The 16051-nt window shown below is 40.3% G+C and overlaps 1 pseudogene; it reads right to left on the bottom strand.

Moving 5' to 3' along the window:
- Positions 1-3239: 3239 nt before the first annotated feature.
- On the bottom strand, positions 3240-15105 carry LOC138433860 (aminoacyl tRNA synthase complex-interacting multifunctional protein 1 pseudogene; annotated as a pseudogene).
- Positions 15106-16051: the final 946 nt, after the last annotated feature.

Genomic DNA, 16051 nt, shown 5'->3' with positions numbered 1-16051 from the left:
ACATGTATTTTTTGAGTGTCTGCTGTAGAGCAGGCTTAATGAAAGGCACTAGGCCTAAAAAAGACAAGAAAAGCACCCTCCTCAGATGGCTTTCCTAGGTCATGGAATTAAATTTCTCTGTCCCAGTATCATTGAATTGCCACTCAGTTGATTGGGTTCCTTTTCTATTAGAATGTTTGGAGGGTCATGGATAATTGGATATTTTCATAAACCACATTAAAGTGTATACTTTTAAATTTCTATAATGAAAAAAAGAATGTAAGTCCCAAATCATGGATTATTGTGAGTTATTATAAAAGCTGAAAATATTCTTACCTCAGACCTATGTTTCTTCAAGTGCCTTTGAAAGCACCCTAAATGCACTTTTAATTTTCAATCAGCAGATAGCAGCAGTTGAATTCAAAACAAAGTTACAATAGTGTTCTGTTTAACGCTATGAAAAGTACACTCAAAATTTTTAGAAAATGATTCTTAAGTGAAAACAACACATTGAAACTGAAGATTCTCCTGTTTGTCTCAGAAGGGGGAACACTGCAATTCTTTGATCAATTATCTTTAATTGAACAAAGTAAAAGACTGATTTTCCCATTCCTCAGTGTTCTCAAACAACTGGCTTTTTCCCTATTAAGTATCATATTAAACAATCCAAGATTTTCTTTTCAATAAAGGAAATAAAATTTACATTTTTCTCTGATTAACTTTTACCAGGAGCATTGTAATTAAGTTAATTTGATTTACTGCAATTTATAATGGCACCCCACTGCAGTACTCTTGCCTGGAAAATCCCATGGGCGGAGGAGCCTGGTAGGCTGCAGTCCATGGGGTCGCGAAGAGTCGGACACGACTGAGCGACTTCACTTTTCACTTTCATGCATTGGAGAAGGAAATGGCAGCCCACTCCAGTGTTTTTGCCTGGAAAATCCCAGGGACGGGGGAGCCTGGTGGGCTGCCGTCTATGGGGTCGCACAGAGTCAGACACGACTGAAGTGACTTAGCAGCAGCAGCAGCATAGTGTTACTGCTGCCAGCATTACACTAGCCAATACACCCTATAAAATCAAGACCACACAGAAGAAATACTCCCAAACGATTCAGAGATGTAAAACAGGAAACATTCTTGAATACTAGGTTTATAAAACGAATATATGCATTTTCTTAAATGCTCATCATCATTGGAAGGCATGTTTATCCTGCTATTTGTATTTGTGTATGAGACCAATACAACTGTAAAAATACAAACACGTATCCAGAGTATTGGGGCTGCCCTGGTGGCTCAGTGGTAAAGAATCTACCTGCCAACGCAGAAGACATGAGTTCGATCCCTGGGTCGAGAAAATCCCCTGGAGAAGGAAGTGGCAACCCACTCTAGTATTCTTACCTGGGAAGCCCCATGGACAGAGGAGCCTGGGGGGGCTACAGTCCATGAGGTTGAAAAGAGTCAGACATGAATTAGTGACAAAACAACAATCTGGAGTATTATTTCAATAGCAGAAGAGGTTTCAATTTTCTAGACTCCATGTATGATAGGACCTTGGGGTTTGAGTCACATAAAAATTGAATCATTTACTTTCAATAATCTGAAAAGAGAACCAATAAAGTCAGAAACTTGGGATGAAAGAAAGAAAAACCAATAAACAAGGCCCTCAGTGTTACACTTAGCAATGGTTTAAATTCATGATTAACAAGTCCATAATAGTTAAATCCTGAGTAGAAGATACTTCACACTCTGCAAATGTCTCAAATTACTAGTAAAATCTGCATATTATATGTGACTCTCGTGTTTAATGTTTTCCTTTTTCCTTTAAAAACAGCCAGAGAAAAACTACAAAATATCAAAACTCAACCAGCATGAATTAATCTACATGATTCTTTAAACATGAAATTTGTAGCCTGAAAGCCAAAAAGAGAATCTCCAGGCCCAGATTGTTCCACAGGAAAATTCTATCAAATGTTTAAAGATATTAATGTATATTTTACATAAACAAATTAATGTTTTATATACTCTTCCAGAAAATAGAAGGAAAGGGGGCACTTTCCAAATCATTTTATAAAGCCAGTATTATTCTGATACCAAAACCAGACAAAAACAGTACAAAAAGCAATCTACACACCAATTTCTCTCAAGAACTTAGATGCAGAACTTCCCTGGTAGTCCAGTGGTTGCAAGTCCACATGCCAGTACAGGGGAAACAGGTTCCACTGGTTCAGGAAGATCTTGTGTCCCACAGCTGCTGCTGCTAAGTCACTTCAGTCATGTGCAACTCTGTGCGACCCCATAGATGGCAGCCCACCAGGCTCCCTGTCCCTGGGATTCTCCAGGCAATAACACTGGAGTGGGTTGCCATTTCCTTCTCCAATGCATGAAAGTGAAAAGTGAAGTCGCTCAGTTGTGTCCGACCCTCAGCGAGACCATGGACTGCAGCCTACCAGGCTCCTTGATCCATGGGATTTTCCAGGCAAGAGTACACAGGCAGGGCAACTAAACCCATGTGCCATAACTACTGAAGCCCAAGCACCCTAGACCCTGTGCTTAACAATAAAAGAAGACACCATAATGAGAAGCCTGTGTACTCCAACTAGAGTGTAGCCCCTGCTTGCCGCAGCTGGAGGAAGCCCATGTGCAGCAATGAAGAAACAAAAAAGAACTTAGATGCAAAATCCTCGATAAAATATTAGCAAAGCAAATCCAACAATTCGTTTAAAAAAAAGCATAAACCATTACCAAGTGGCATTTATTTCACATAGGCAAGGATAGTTCAACATTTAAAAAACATATAAACAGGCTAAAGAAGAAAAATCAATGATAGGAAAAGCATTTGACTAAATCCAACCTCATGAAAAATAGTCAGGGATCCACACCTTGGGAGCTGGTAGTGTTGACTCCACTCTTAGGCAACTTTTCCTGTTCTTGATATACTCCTTACTGGCCTGCAAGCCAAGGCTTGCAAGCCTTGTAGTTGCCCAGCCTCAAGACCAAAGAAAGAGCCCAGAGATGGCAACTGAGACATCAATGGTTTATTGGATAGGGGATCTTACACCCACCTCTGAAGCAAAAGGTCCTGGGGCAACATCCCACTGTAGATGGCAGACAGGACATGGCGTCTAGTGGGCATGGGGGTAAGGAAGCTATCATTCACAGGCAGAATTGACGTCAGATTGGCTCATCAGTTACCAGGGAAATCACAGTCTAGGGCATGTCCCTAAAATCTCCTCAGACTAACCACCCTCACAACCATCCCGAGGGCGGATGTATCCCTTTAATAAACTAGCAGGAGGAGTCATTCTAGAACAACCGATAGGTGGCAGAGTGGGAGGGGAAATCATGTTCACCAGGCACTGGTCAAGCAGGGGATGTACAGAGAGCAAGAGAATAGCCATCCTGAGTGGCCTGATGGTACACTACGTAAGAAAAATGTATTTCATACCCATTGACTCAGATTTCAAAAGAAATACATGAATGGAAATGGTATAAATCAAACAGATTTATCATCATTTTCCAAGTCATGTGTTAGAAATGTGATTCTTTTCACCTAGAGAAAATAGTACTTTCTCTAAATAAATAAAGTAGTTACAAAGTTCACAATTACTCCTATGGTATACACTTTACTGCTGCTAAGCTGCTAAGTCTCTTCAGTCGTGTCTGACTCTGCGACCCCATAGACGGCAGCCCACCAGGCTCCCCTGTCCCTGGGATTCTCCAGGCAAGAACACTGGAGTGGGGTGCCATTTCCTTCTCCAATGCATGAAAGTGAAAAGTGAAAGTGAAGTCGCTCAGTCGTGTCCGACCCTCAGCGATCCCATGGACTGCAGCCTCCCAGGCTCCTCCATCCATGGGATTTTCCAGGCAAGAGTACTGGAGTAGGTTGCCATTGCCTTCTCCAATACACTTTACTGGACTAAGCTAATAAACACTGTAACATTTCTGTTCCCAAGATCCACCATTGTACATTAACATTTGAATGAACACATTCATTATATAGCCAGGATAGCAATTTCCAGATCTAGTATTAATGCACTTCCTGGCTAAAGCTGAAACTCTTAAGAGCAATTAACTAATTCATGAGTTAATATTGTTTAGACATCAGCCTTTAGAACTAAATGGGATAATGTATGTAAAATGCTTAGCACATTTCCTGCCATAGAGTCAGTACTCAATAAATGATAGCCACTAATATCAGTATTATCAAGTAATGATGCCATGAGGTTTTCTACATTGAATATTACCACTTGTAAAAAAATTTTTTTAATGTAAAGCATTTTCAAGCTATGGATACATTTCTCAAATCCATGGTTTTATATGATGGAAACATTTGCTTGCTTTCAAAAGCCCAATCACTACTGTAGCAATCCAAAGTCAATTAAAATAGTTACTAATAGGTTTTCCCTTTAGTGGACTTCAGTCATCTACATACTATATATGCATGTCACTAAAAACAAATGCTACCATCCAGCATTTTACTTAAACATGTGGCAGTTGGGTACTGGGGGAAGCTGACACCAGACAGAGATAGGAGGGCAGAAGGCTGATTGAAGGGTAGCCAAAAGAGAGTTTAGAGATGATGAACTGGGGAGGAAACAGCACTGGGGAGAGACAGCCTCAGACTATGACAGCGGGACTGACAGTCTTGGCTAAGAGCATAATGGGGAGCTCAAGAGCAGAGCTTGCCCGTGAGGATCCCCACTAAGGGCAGAAATGGCCGCTACCTTCACCATGCCGAGCCAGAGACCGAGGCCTACCCTGGATGAGTGGCCTTTTTTGAAGGCTGAAGCAGAGTCTGAAGGCACCCACAGACGGAGCTTGTTGGCTAACTGCACTTTTTACAGCTGATGAGAGATTCTTACATAATGAGGTATGAGGAAGTCATCCTGAGTTACACACAAGCTAACTTGAATTTTATGCTAACACATTCTGTTTGCAGCCTATCAAACATACATTGTACATCTGCTTTAATTATTAAGGAAAAAGGTGACTGACCAGCAGAGAAGAACGTCCATGTTGAAGACAAAGAGTAAATGCCTCCTTTCCTGGGATGCCCATGCTGGTTTTCCTTCAGTGATAAAACTCCCTTTCCAGGTGTCCAGGCCACACTGACTTGCTGTGTATGTGCTGATTGGCTTTTTTTTTTTTTTTAAACATTTAAGGAACGTACCACTGACTCCTTTGATGTTCTTTGTTCTGACAAGATATACAACTCTATTGAAAAAACATGTTTCTCCAGAGTAGTTCTTCAGAGTTATCTAAGAGGCTGTCTCCTGGGCTATATCCTCAGTGTGGTTCAAATAAAACTCTTTCTTATTTCTGTTATAGATGGTTTGTTGATTATTTCTGTCGATCCAGCTAAGTGGTAAGTTTTTTTTCTGGCGGGAGACCTGAGCAGAACATTCCCATAACATCCTTAGGAGACACACTGGAGAAGACATGTAGAAGTAAAACTCCTATTTGACTTTTTTTTTTCTTGGCTGTGCCAGGTCCCAGCTGCTAAATGCAGGATATTTAGTTAGGCATGTGGAATGCCATTTAGGCATGTGGAATCTAGCTCCCTGACCAGGTATCGAACCCGGGTGCCCTGCACTGGGAGCACAGAGTCCTAGCCACTGGACCACCAAGGAAATCCCAACTTTTTTTTTTGTATTTTAGCTATGAGTGACAAATGTTATTTCTTTTTATTGTTTTCTCTAATGTATTTCAGAAACTGAAGTGTTTTATTTTATTCCACTGTTGGCCATAGTGTGAGCCCTACACACTCCCTTCCCTTTCACCTCTAAGGGAGCGCCATCGTATGTAGCCACGCATACATTTTTAGTGTAAAGATCAGGCTGGATCTGCTCCCAAATCTTCTTCTTAGGATTCAGCTCCTTGTCAGGCTCTCCAGGGAAAGCCTCAAAAGTAATTCTGTCCCCAGGAACAGATCCATTAGGAGGTGCCAAGATTTCCACTTTCTCTGGTGAACTTGCACACATCACTGTTGCCTGAGATACTACTCCCCTCATCTTTGCGGGTTTCAGGTTACAAAGTAAAACCACCATCTGATTTTGCATCTGTTCAAGAGGAACATGATTCACCAGGCCACTGACCATCGTTCTTGGGGCTATTTCTCCAACATCTACTTCTACATACAAAGAATCTGCATCAGGGTGTTTTCTGGCAGTGATGATAAAACCAATTCGAAGATCCAGACGGGAAACATCAACAGGCTTAGAGTCAGCACTTCCTGCTACTGGTTGCTGTTTTTTCTCCTTTTTCTCTCCTTGCTTTTCAGCTTTCTCGTTCATCTTCTTTTCTTCTCCTCCTCCTCCTTTTACTTGCTCTTTAGCACCAGAAGATATGGTTGTGATTGGTATAGACTGTATCTCATTTTCAGAAACTGTAGAATCAGTTTTTAGTGGAGTACCAGATGGAAATGGTATTTGTTTTACTCCATTTTGAATTTCTGCCTTAATTAGATCTTGTTTCAATCCTTCAATTTCTTTCTTCAATTTAGCATTTTCAACTCGAAGTTTCTTCTCTTCTCTCAAAGTTGCCTTCAAAATTGCTTTCTCCTTAAGAAGAGCAACTTGCTGCTTAAGATATTCAATAATTTGATCTGCCTCTGCACCCTTCTGCTCCAATCTCTTCAGAACAGCATCACCAGTTGCCATTTTTGCCAAGAAATGGCAGAAAATCATATATCGGTGGACTGAGGCACCTCAGCAGCCTCGGCAGGGAGCAGGTAAGGAGCACCTCCACCTCACGAAGGCAGTGAGAAAGGATCCAATCCAACTTTTTAAAATTTTTGCTGTCAAATGCCTTCCTTACTTAATTGGTTTCACTAGAGAAAGGTTTTTAAATCATGCTTCTCTGGAACACCTGTCAGACAGAATTATGTAATAATCGCCTGTTTCTAATTTGGTAATATTTAGGAAAAAAATCATAAAAATAAAGGTAATTGATAGAATTTTCTCAATATTGTTTTCTTCTAATGACATATCTGTTCACAAGAATTAGTACACAACAGTGACAGGAATAGCTGTTTACACTTTTTCTTGAACATAGAGTAAAAGCACATCCACAAAGCTATTTACTTAAAGTATTCATTTTCTGTTAGAAAAAATCCTGCTAATTTGTTTGTTGGAATTAGATCCAATATTCATGTTTTTCTGAAAAAATGTTTAATTCTGAGAACGGAAGCACAATTTGCATTGTTTAGCTACTAGAACAAGATTTAGAACTCCTCTGTTGCTATTAAAAGTAAATAATAGAACTTTCCCAAAGATAATATGCAAAAACTATCTTTAAGATAATTATATAAAGACTTTTTAAAATAAAAAATCCATCATGCAAAAGAATAAGCTCAGTTATCAATCAGTCATATAACATTGACTATATAATGAAAGTAAAATACAATGTCATTGGAAAAGACTCTGATGCTGGGAGGGATTGGGGGCAGGAGGAGAAGGGGACGACAAAGGATGAGATGGCTGGATGGCATCACCGACTCGATGGACGTGAGTTTGAGTGAACTCCGGGAGTTGGTGATGGACAGGGAGGCCTGGCGTGCTGCGATTCATGGGGTCGCAAAGAGTTGGACATGACTGAGCGACTGAACTGAACTGAACTGAACTGAAGGGAGTAGGGCCCATAGTTCTTTGTGGTTAAACATCATTCTTAAATTAACAAGCACATCTCCTAAGTCTTATTTTGCTGTATGAGAATTCATCCATTTAGTCAACAAACATTCATGAAGCGCCTACAATGTAAGGGCATTGTAAATAGGCAACTATGAACAGGTGCTTTACAAAAGAAAAATGCAGGTAGCCAAATCACATATTAAAAAGTGATCAATATCTTTAGTAAATAAAATAGAAATTAAGACCCCATTTGAAATACTGTTGATATGTGGCTCAGATGGTAAAGAATCAGCCTGCAATGCAGGAGACCCTCAGTCGATCCCTCAATCAAGAAGATCCCCTGGAGAAGGAAATGGCAACCCACTCCAGTACTCTTTCCTGGAGAATTCCATGGACAGAGAAGCCTGGCGGGCTACAGTCCATGGGGTCACACAGAGTCGGGCACTACTGAGCAACTAACATTACTACTAGATTAAACACCTGTCAAAACCAAGGATAAGAATGTGGAAAAACATGAATTTTCAGTGTATATTATGATGTACAGTATGTGTAAATTTATAAGTCACTTTTAAAACCAATTTGGCAATTTCTTGTAAATCTACATGGATTCCAAAATTCCACTCCTACGTATACATCCTCGAGAAATTTGCACATGTTTTGGAATGTTCATAGCAGCACTTTCTGTAGCAGCAGAAACAATTGGAAATATCCCCCAAATCCAATGACAGGAAATAAATTGTGATAGTCTATTTACTCAATGAAGTAATACGCAGCAGTGAAAATCAGTGAACTACAGCTACCCACAAGGATGAGCCTTAGAAACATAATTTTGAGTGAAAAGCAATTCCCAGAATATTCATCCTATAGTGAGACCACCACTTAAAAACAAACAAGACAAAATGTGTTGCTAAGGCATGTGCAAAACTATGTGTTTTCAAAAGTGAGAGGCTGATAAATGCAAAACTCAGGCAGATGGTTACATGGGCAGGATAGCAAGGGAGGAGAATGTGGGTTAATGTCAAATTTCAAGATTTTGTGCTGGATAACAAATTCATAGAGAGGCATAATATCATGCCACATAATTTACATGTTACATATATGTTCTTTAATAACTTACAAATATTTTAAAATTATTTGGATACTTAAAATATTTCTTTATCAAAGTATAGTTGATTTACAAGGTTGTTTTCATTTCAGGTGTACAATAAAGGACTCAGTTATACATACAAAAATTTGGAAAAAATTTAAAACAATAATGCTACCTCTTGGATAGCCTATTTCTATATCTAAATTGGTTTATAGCAGAACTGACAGTGAAACTCAGATTTGTCTCCCAGGCTAGTGATCTTGAAAAGCCCACTTTAAAATAAACAGACTAGAACAGAATAGTTACATTACATGTTCTCACTGAAGTGCTCTTTTTTAATTTATTAAAATAATGATTTGTTATAAAAATTCAAATACTTAAGAATATTAAATGAGAATAATTCTTCTGTGCACTTCTCAAATCACACAACTCCATTCCCCAGATATGATTGCTGTTAATACACTAATGTTTTCCATGCATATATGAAGATATGTGTATTTATATACATATATCTGTCAAACACATATCTGTTTAAAAATAAAAACACAAAACCTCTTTGCCTGTAAATACTCTTCAATAACTTATTTTTTATTTGACAATGACATTTTTCATGTCATGATTTTATCCATAAATCACCCTGAATACTTTTAGGGGTTTTATGGTTTTCCATTGTATTGGATACATTGGTTGAATTTAAATACTGACTTGATGACAGGTATTTAAGTTATTGCCTTTTAGGGGCATTAAATGAGACTTTTCTATGTCAGTTTCAGCTGAGGCTTTCAAGTCTTCAAATGAAACAGAAGGTGCCAACTACCCCTACAATCTGAAGTGATCGCCTAGAACTCTTAGGTGGGACTTGCAGAGGAGGTCTCTATAAACTGGTTGGGGACCTGAAGTCATCATCCATCTTAAGATATAAAATTAGTGAAGTTTATATGATTGAAAAATAAAAGCTAAAACCTTAGAAGGAGATGACATTTTGAAAAACAAGAAAGATGAAGCAAAGAGTCGTTTTACTTTACTGAAAAGAAGATGGCCAAAAGGTACAAACTTCCAGCTATGAATAAATAAGACATGAGGATACAGTGCACAGCATGGGGACCCTAGTTAATACTGGATTGCATATGTGAAAACTGCTAAGAGAATAGATTTTAAAAAGAAAAATTGATGGCCCAGGAGACACTGGTCTAATGTTTGGACTGATGGTAACATGCTATACAGTAAAGGTTAAGACATTCCATTCCTATTTTGCTTCACTTTCATAATCATTATCAGACAGGAGAGAGTAGAAGTAAAATTGGTTCAAGAGAACTGAAGCCAAAAATGAGCAGAGTTAAAAACGTATACGCACCAGGAGTCTCTAAAATAATGTATCTCCAAACTTGGAAAAATTATGTTTGATGCAGAATTATGAGTTCTCAAATTACAAGCTCAGTTATGTGGATGTCTTAGATTGGGTTTCCTGGAAACAGAACGAAAGGGAGAACTGAGTTAGAAATTTTACTGGGGAGAGTTCTTAGGAGATAAACCTGGAAGGAAGTGAGGGAGGCAGGAATGGGCAGAGCAAGAAGTTTTCCTGCAAAGTGGTTGCATTCAGCTGACTGATTCTCAGACAGTCCTTCAGAGAATTCTAGAATTAGGCTGGCTCTTCAGAGTTGTCTCAAACTGAGGTGAGATGGTGAGGCCATTTTATTCTTGCATCAGTTAGTACTGGACAGAGGTCACTTCCTGGAGTGGGGGTGGGGGGACATAGGTTCTGAAGATTGTATTCCCAGCCGCTGGAGATTTGATGAACTGACACTAGGAAGGGAATCTGGGTGAAGTAACACAGTATCTACTTGTACTCACTAATTTCTGTTTTAAGCCTCTATTTTAGCATGACTTTCAACTTCAGTGTTATGCTCAGGCTCAAGGGAAATCATTCTGCTGGGTCCCAAGTTGCACGGGAAAGAGCAGGGCTTTGTGAGGCTATCTTTGGTTGCCTGGATACATCATTTGGATACTTCCACCCATTCTGCTCCTTCTAGGTAGGAGAAAACCCTCACGTCTTGCATCTTTCTCGGGGGAACCCATGTTTTCTTCTGGTCTTGGATTTCCAAACGTACAGAGGGTTTCTCCTTTCTCTTTTTCTAATCTGAACAAATTCATGTAGCTCAACAGACCACAGGTAGAGATGAAGAGAATCAGGGGGTGTGACAGCAAGAAAAGCAGACTCTGACTGCAGGTAACACAACTTTCCCCATCTAATTTTTCTGACCTGAGTTCCCTCTGGGCTGAGGGATGTTTTGTGAATGTCCAAAAGCGCAACCTTCAGAGATTTAAAAAGCTTTTCCTTTGCTTTTCTGCTGTAACAACCTGTCCTGGAGGCAATGAATGCATTGACTAAATGAATAAAGTAAAAAAGTAAAAGAAATTCAGGAAAGAAAATCTCAGGTAACATCTCAGAATATTATCCTGCCACGATTACATCCAAGAATCCTACCAGGCCCTGTGGATGGGATCAGTGAAACATTGTAATAGTCTTTTATGGTTCAGGGGGAAAGAAAAGACAACTCAATGATCAAAGCCAGAGAAGAGTCTCCCTTAAAGTAGGAAGAAAGAGGATGCTGCAAACCATAGACTGATATTAATGTTCCACTTAGAGACAATGCCAGACAAAGCTCATCTTAGGGTTTTGTTTTTTTTTTTTTTTTTGATTCTTTGTTTTGGTCCAGCAAAGGCCTTGAAATAAGGTATCTGGACTCCAGCAAATAATTGACTTGTCTCCTGAGATATCACTGTGAATAAGATGCATAAATGGGAACCAAAAAACTAAGGGCCTGACAAATTTATAAGACAATGAACAACTATCCCCAGTGAAGACAGGAACATGGCCAAAGTCAAGTAGTCAAGATGCAGTTGGTTAAGGCAACCGTGACACACGCAGAGAGCTGGACAGAACAGAGGACATGATGCTCGAGGAAGTGGAACCCCAGGAAGCCTGGTCATCGGGAAATGAGAAGTGTAGCATCTGCCACGTAGAGGCTAATTGATTCTCCAGGCAGGAATACTGGAGTGGGTTGCTGTGCCCTCCTCCAGGGGACCTTCCTGACCCAGGGATCAAAACTGTGTTTCTTACATCTCTTGCATTGATAGGTGGGTTCGCTAGCGCCACCTGGGAAACCCCAAAAGAAAAACAATCAGGGCAAATTTCTTTTTTATTTAAATGTATTTATTTTAATTGGAGGCTAATTACTTTACAATATTGTATTGGTTTTGCCATACATCAACATGAATCCGCCATGGGTGTACATGTGCTCCCCATCCTGAACCCCCCTCCCACCTCCCTCTCCATACCATCCCTCTGGGTCATCCCAGTGCACCAGCCCCAAGCATCCTGTATCCTGCATCAAACCTGGACTGATGATTCATTTCTTATATGATATTATACATGTTTCAATGCCATTCTCCCAAATCATCCCACCCTCTCCCTCTCCCACAGAATCCAAAAGACTGTTCTATACATCTGTGTCTCTTTTGCTGTCTTGCATATAGGGTTATCATTACCATCTTTCTAAATTCCATATATATGCATTAGTATACTGTATTGGTGTTTTTCTTTCTGGCTTACTTTACTCTGTATAATCGGCTCCAGTTTCATCCACCTCATTAGAACTGATTCAAATGTATTTCTTCTGATAGATAGAACTCTTCTTAAAAGCAAGCAAACAACAACAAAAGAAACCTAGGATGTTGTGAGGTAATATGTTTACCAGCAGCATGGTGTCATGGAGATTCATTCATTTTACTAACAGTATCGATTGCCTGCACTCCCCTTGGAAGAAAGGGATAGGACCTGATGACTTCTAAGTGCCCCCTCAGCTGTGAGCAGCTCTGATTCGACTCTCAGAAAATGTGAATGCTAAACCAAAACCATCTGGATTTTCACTCTTTCACAAAGATGCTTTACATGATTTACAGAAAAACTAGTGATTCAGAAAGAGTTTCATAAAAGCCTATGGATACACTCAGAGTTGATTTTATGGCTCGTGACTGGCAATATTAATGGAACCACTAATAAAAGTTATGATATGTAGTCATAAAACACCTAAGCATGAATTCATAACTCATGTTCCAACAGGGTAAGGCAGGTTATTTCTCCTTTATGATTTAATGCCAAGTAGATTTTAAACTTAGCTTTCCACAGGAGACCTATAAACCTCAGTGTAGGTTAAGATCGAAGTCCAATGATGCTATTTCAAAGATAAAATAGTAATGAACATATGGTTATGAGAAAAATCTGACATTCTAAACTTACAAAGTGGAAATGGTTTAGTCACCCCACTCAATAGCATTAAGTGTGCAGGAGGTTGCTCATTTGAGTTTGATAAGTTGACTTTCCTTCAGCTCTACCAAAAGTCTAGACCAAAATTTGATGAGGAATTAAAACTTATACTAGCTTTGGTTACAGCTGTTAAATTTGGAGCTCAACTCCATACACCTGTCATCTGGTATCAGGAGCTACTGACACCAGGGACTGTTTCACTCAGGAGCTACTCCTGTGACATCTGTTGGGGAGGCCAATCCTAAGATCCTGGATCTTATGACTGAGGGTCCCTGCCAGAGGGTGACTCTGGCTGGCCAGAGTTTCCTTCCACCTTGTGACTGTTAAATTTGTATGCCGACCTAACTGGGCTAAGAGATGCCCAGATCGCTGGCAAAACACTATTTCTAGGTAAGTCTGTCAGCATCTTCAGAAGAGATTAGCATTTAAATTGGGAGACTAAGTGAAGAAGACCACCCTCACCAGTGCAAGAGGACACCATCCGATCAGTTAGGAATGGAGTAGATCAAAGAGGCAGAGGAAGGGCAGATTAGCTTACCCTGAGCTGAGACACCCATCTTCTCCTGCCCGTGGACTTCACTGCTTCTGGTTTTCAGGCCAGTGGACTCATACTGGGATTTACATAATCACCCCAATCCTCAGATCTTTGGACTCAGAGTTAATTATAACACCAGCTTTCCTGGTTTGTAGATGGCAGATCATGGGACTTCTCGGCCTCTATAACACATGAGCCAGTTCCTATATAAATCACCTTTTATATCTCTATGTATATTACTGGTTCTGTTTATCTGGAGAATCCTAATACATACCAGAACCGTGACTCCCCCCATCTGACCAAACAGGTCCAGAATCCTTTCCCAGGCATTATTAAGGATGCTAAGAGGAGGGTTGGGCTTCCCTGGTGGCTCAGTGGTAAAGAATCTACTTGCCAATGCAGGAGACGGGAGTTCAATCCCTGGGTGGGGAAGATCCCCTGGAGAAGGAAATGGTAACCCACTCCAGTACGCTTGCCTGGAAAATCCCATGGACAGAGGAGCCTGGTGGGTTACAGTTCATGGGGGCACAATAGAGTCAGACATGACTTAGTGACTAAACAACAATAACAAAGAGGAGGCGTAGAGGAAGCTGATCTCCTGAGATCATACAAGCACTCAAGTCAGTTTGAGTCTGGAGATGCTGGTGACCCATCTGTGTCACCACATGGAAAGAACCTCCTTGGGAGTCAAGCAGGGCAGAGGAATCAAGAACTGAGAAATGGAAAGAGACAGGACTGAGAAGATCCTCTGAGTCTCTGAATCCAGCTAGGACTGAGTCCATCTGAGCCACTAGACTTTTCAGATTCATGAAATAATGAATCTTTACCTATTTAAAATAGCTTGAATTCAATTCTGTCACTTTGCCACTCAAAGGGTCCAATTAACTGTAGCGGAGTTGCTTTTATGTTACTGGCTTATTCCTAGTACAATTTCTGGTAATTATCTTCAAAGAGGAACTTTGAGTAAGAAGAGGTCTTTTCATTGACAACTTAGAGAGGACTGAAGATGTAGTCGCTCATTTCATTTACCTATTTTAGAAGAGAGGCCCATTCAGACATACTAGTTTAAAAAGGATTAATGGTGGACACCAAAGCTGTCCTGAGATTTGTGCTTCTCTTTCAAATTAAAATGAATTGATCATTGTAGGATATTTTCCAAAAATGGCTGCACCAATATATTGGTCCCATCTCACATGTTCTTTGTGAGATGTGGCTAACACCTCTCCCCACAAGAGAGGGCATGTAGGTACTCTTCTTTGAGTCTAGACAGGGCTTGTGACAGCCCTGGTCAGTGGGGAATGATGAAGGTGGTGATATGTGGCTTCTGAAGCTGAGCCACAAAAATGATGCACCTTCAGGGACTTCCTTCATGGTCTGGTGGTTAAGATTCCACATTTCCATGCAGGGAGGCTCGGGTTCGATCCCTAGTCAGGGAACTAGCTCCCTCATGCTGCAACTGAAGATCGTGCATGCTGCAAGATCCCACACACAGCAAGAAAGATCCTGCATGCTGCAACTAAGACCCAGAGCAGCAAAAAAAAAAAAAAAAAAAAAAGCTCTAGCTTCTGCCTGGCCCTTTCAGGACACTTGCCTTGGAACCAGCTTCTATGCTGTGTGGGAAGTCAAACCAGTTGCGGAGGCTCAAGTAAAGAGGACTGGAAGGCCTCAGCTGAAAGCCAGCATCAACTTCCAGATGCATGAATGAGCAAGTTTTATATGGCTCCACTCCCAAGGCCTGGACTCTTCCAGCTGAAATCCCAGACACAGTCACCATGCTTCCCACTGTGCCCTGTTTGAATTCATGACCAATCCCCACACCCCCAAACTACAAGAGATAATAATAGGTGATTATTTAAGCTACTAAATTTTGGAGAAATTTTAAAAATAGTAATAGATAACTAATATGGTCATCATGGTTGAGATGATATTTTGCTGAAAGAGAAAACATAGAAATATCTAAGCACGGAAGTTAAAAATCTATTTTCTCAGAAAATGAAAGTGAAACGGAGCAGGACCCTGTGGTATTTGCCCCTCCCCACCCCCACAGTCCTCTGCCCGCCTTAGTCTATGAGAAAAACTTAGGCAAAGAATAAGTTTAATCAGAGAAGTGAAAACATGCAGAAACAGAGGAAAACAGTCAAAGGAGATTAAGTGATAATAATGTAGTCATTAAGAATAGTCAAGGACTTTGAGTTCCTTCTCAAGGGCTATAGATAATTTTCTGAGCCACATTCTATCAGCTGTCTTATAGATACTGAAACCCCCACCAGGTGGAGAAGTTAATTACGTGATGACCAGATGGTAACCATGATGTAAGTCGCCACAATTCTGAGAACTGGCCTCAGGAAATGGAAACAAACTGACTCTGGAACTGAAGACTAACTGTACTTATAACAAGATGACGCTGGTCAGACCACCAATGACCGATTTCAAGATGACTGTCAGATTTGACTGCTGTTTCTGCAGGTAGCCCCAGTCTGCCTATAAAAGCTCTA

Source organism: Ovis canadensis, chromosome 2, assembly GCF_042477335.2.
Source record: "Ovis canadensis isolate MfBH-ARS-UI-01 breed Bighorn chromosome 2, ARS-UI_OviCan_v2, whole genome shotgun sequence".
In the NCBI taxonomy this organism is placed as follows: domain Eukaryota; kingdom Metazoa; phylum Chordata; class Mammalia; order Artiodactyla; family Bovidae; genus Ovis; species Ovis canadensis.
This window is presented reverse-complemented; position numbering and strand designations above follow the sequence as displayed.